The following is a 4,350-nucleotide window of genomic DNA, read 5'->3' on the forward strand; positions in this document are numbered from 1 at the left end:
CTCAGTAAACTGGGAATGAAGGGGAATTTTCTCAAGACTTGAGAAAGACTACCTACAAAAAAAAACCCTTCAGCTAGTATTATATTTGATGATTAAAAAAATTCAAAACTTTTCCACAAGATCAGAAAAAAGGCAAGGATGTCCCCTCTTACCACTCCTTTTCAGCATTATTGTGGAAGTCCTGGCTAATTCAATAGGCAATAATAGGTATACATATTGGAAAGGACACATAAAGCTGTCTTTGTTCACAGATGACATGATTGTCTATGTAGAAAATCTGAAAGAATTGACGCCAAAAAACTCTATAACTATCACTAGTAAGTGCTTATAGTAAGGTTGCAGGATACAAGGTTAATGTATAAAGGTTAATTTATTTCCTGTATACCAACAATAAACAAGTAGAATTTGAAATAAAAAGGACAATAGTAACACCTAAGGAGTGACCAAGTGGAGTCATCATAAACGTTCTCCAAGACCACTGACTCCAAACACCTTGATGCCAAGACCCCTGACTTCAGGGAACAAATGATTTATGAGGGACATCTGAACCCTATCCTTGTTCTGACCAGTTCCTGGATGCATAAAAGGACACTTGCACCAGACCACAGTCACCAATAAAAACTCCAGGCCCCAAGCAAAGAGGAGACTCATGATCTTTTCCTTTCAGAGTCTCCCGCAAGCTCTGTCCATATCTTTCTCTCTATATATATCTTCAATAACTTCTGTTTCCCCTCTAAAAAAACAACAACAAAAAAAATTTATATTAGTATCTCAAAAAGAGATATTTAGATATAAATCTCACAAAATATATACAAGAGCTATATGATGAAAACTTCAAAACTCTAAGGAATGAAATCAAAGAAGGAAATAAATAAATGGAGAGATATTCCATGTTTGTGTCTAGGAAGACCCAATATTTCAAGATGTCAATACTTCCCAACTCAGTCTATAGGTTCAGTGCAGTCCCAATCAAAACCCCAGTAAGTATTTTATAGATATCAACAAGCTAATTCTAAAGTTTATATGCAGAAGCAAAACAGCTAGAATAGCCAACACAATTTTGAAAGAAAAGAACAAAGTTGGAAGACTGACACTACCTGACTTCAAGACTTACTTTAAAGCTACAGTAGTCAAGGCCATGTGGTATTGGCAAAAGAACAGAGAAATAGATGAATACAGAGCAGAGACATAGACCCCCATAAATATAGGCAAGTGATCTTTAACAAGAGCAAAGGCAATACCGTTGAGCAAAGATAGTGTCTTCAACAAATGGTTCTGAAACAACTGAAAATCCACATGCATAAAAAATAAATCTAGACACAGACCTTGCACATTTTATAAAAATTAATTCAAAATGGATCATAAACCTAAATGTAAAATCAAAATTATAAAAGTCTTAGAAGATAACAGGAGAAAACCTAGATAACCTTGAGTATGATGATGCTTTTTTAGATATAATACCAAAGATATAATACCATAGATATAATATTTCATGAAAGAAATAACTGATAAATTAGAATTCATTAAAATTAAAAATGTTTGGTCTGCAAAAGACAATATCAAGAGAATTAGAAGACAAGTCACAGACTGGGGGAAAATATTTCCAAAAGGTGCATCTGATAAATGACAGATATCCAAAGAACACTTAAAACTCAGCAATAAGAAAACAAACAATCTGATTAAAAAACGGTCCAAAGACCTTAACAGACACCTCATCAAAGAAGATATAGAGATGGCAAAAAAGCATACAAAAAGATGGTCCACATCATATGTCATGAGGGAAATGCAAATTCAAACAACAATGAGATACCACTACAAACCTATTAGAATGTTCAAAATCCAAAACACTGGCACCATTAAATGATGGCAAGATGTGGAACAACAAGAACACTCAAACATCCCTGATGGGAATGCAAAATGATACAAGCATTTTGGAAGACAGTTTGACAGTTTCTTACAAAACTAAACATACACTTACCATCTAATCCAACAATTGCATTCCTTAGTATTTACCCAAAGAAGTTGATAACTTCTATCCACACAAAAATTTGCACACAGATGAATAAGGAGCAATGTATTTTCATATTTATTCATAATTGCCAAAACTCAGAAGCAGCCAAAATGTTCTTCTGTAGGCGAATGGATAAATAAATGGTAGTATATCCAGACAACAGAATATTATTCAGCTCCAAAAAGAAGTGAGCTAGCAAGCCATAAAAAACATGAATGTATCTTAAAATGCATATTACAACGTGAAAGAAGCCAATCTGAAAAAGCTACATACTATTATGATTCTGACTCTATGACATTCTGGAAAAGGTAAAACTATAGAGACAATAAAAAGATCAGTGGTTTCCAGGGGTACAGGGGGTGGCAGGAAATGAGTAGAAAGAGCACAGAAGTTTTTTAGGGCAGTGAAAATATCCTGTCTATTATAATGATGGATAGATGTCAATATACGTTTGTCCAAATCCATAGAATATACAACACCAAGAGCAAACCCTAAGGTGAACCAAGGTGAACCATGGATTTTGGGTGATTATGATGTGTTATAATAGTTTGATCCTTGATGAAAGGTTGATCCTTGGTTGATTCTTGGTGAAAAATGCCCGATCCTGGTAAGTAATATTGATAATGGGGAAGACTATGCATGTTGGGGCGTAGGGGGTGAGAATATGGGAAACTCTGTATTTCCCTCTGAATTTTATTGTAAACCAAAAATTTCTTTGACTTCTCTAAAAATATAGTTTTTAAAAAAAGACCTAGATGTTGTTTTGTGATTTGGTTTAAGGTACAGTGTACCAGGGTGCCTGAGTGGCTCAGTCGGTTGGGGATCTGCCTTCAGCTCAGGTCAAGATCCCAGGTTCCTGGGATCAAGCCCCATGTGGGATTCCCTGCTCAGCGGGGAGCCTGCTTCTTCCTCTCCCCGTGCCTGCTGCTCCCCCTGCTTGTGCTCTCTCCCTGTCAAATAAATAGATAGATGATAGAGAGATAGATAGAGATAGAGAGATGATAGATAGATGATAGATAGATAGATAGATAGATAGATAGATAGATAGATAGATAGATAGATACATAGATAGATAGATAGATGATAGATAGATAATCTTTAAGGTACAGTGTATCTATTTCAGTAGATAACTGTGGCACACTGCCCAGATCCCTCCTTTAAGACCAAACCACTTATTTCCCCAGTTGCAAAGAAAGTTGCTGCCTCCCAACAATTTACAAAGGTATCCCTTTTCTGTAATTTCCCTTGGTTAAAGGAGCTGTTCAACCCAATATATGACCCTTCACTGTGGATACCTCTCATCAAATGACTGACTGATGTAGGGGGTAGAAAGTCCCAGCTGCAGGTGGGGAACATCCCTGAAGGGCCACGCCAGCTCCTGAGCAACTTCTGTGATTGAATGAGACATTGGTTGAAACCGGGAGAACTTGAATTGCAGTTCAACTCTTTCTGGTGATGGGTGCTTCTCCCTCACTCTCTCATAGATGTTCACAAAACCACTCCTCTATAACCTTCCTGCATGATAAATCTCTGTCTCAGACTCTGTTTACCAGTGAACCCAACCTAAGACAGTCAATAAAAAACTATACAGTCATAGAAAGTGATTCTTTACTCTATACTTACTGAAAATTAAGATGGTCACAACCTATTGTTCCCTAAGAAAGCTGTTGGCAGTGAGTTAAAATTTAGCTCTTTATATAAGATATAAATGAGTGTGTTTATGTGTTTAAGATATGAGCACACACTCTCACATAACCATACCCGCAGAAAGATATCCAAAAAATTGTCAGCCCAAATATTAAGTAGTGCTATTCTTATGATTGTGGGTAACATGTTTTTTGCTCACTGTTTTATCCCCAGAACCAACCATAAATGCCTTGGGCATAGTAGGTACTCGATAGGTATTTATTGAATAAAAATGTAATTAATTAATTAACATCTAGACAATAAGAATTCAGATGATTATTTTTGTCTTCACACTTCCTAGAATTGTTTCAAGCTGTTAAAATGACCATATAACAAAAAAATAGCATTTTAATTAAAAATATATATATATTTGATATTCATATATATCTCAATTCAGACAGTTTAGTCTTCCTGATCAAAAGGAAATTGTCTTGAGGAAAAGGAGAATGCCAAAGGATCAATTATCAGCAAAATGTCTTAACATTAAATGCCCCATAAATACCTTGTCTAAGAATGCACATACAGTCACACTCAATATTCTTCTAATGATGCAGGAAAATTGTCAAAGTATATGTAAAGAATTAGATGTTTTGGAGAATGTATTATATTTTACAATGGAAAACTACATCAATTATCTTCCTCTACAGTCAGGA

The sequence above is a fragment of the Zalophus californianus genome, chromosome 5 (genome assembly GCF_009762305.2).
Source record: "Zalophus californianus isolate mZalCal1 chromosome 5, mZalCal1.pri.v2, whole genome shotgun sequence".
Lineage (NCBI taxonomy): Eukaryota > Metazoa > Chordata > Mammalia > Carnivora > Otariidae > Zalophus > Zalophus californianus.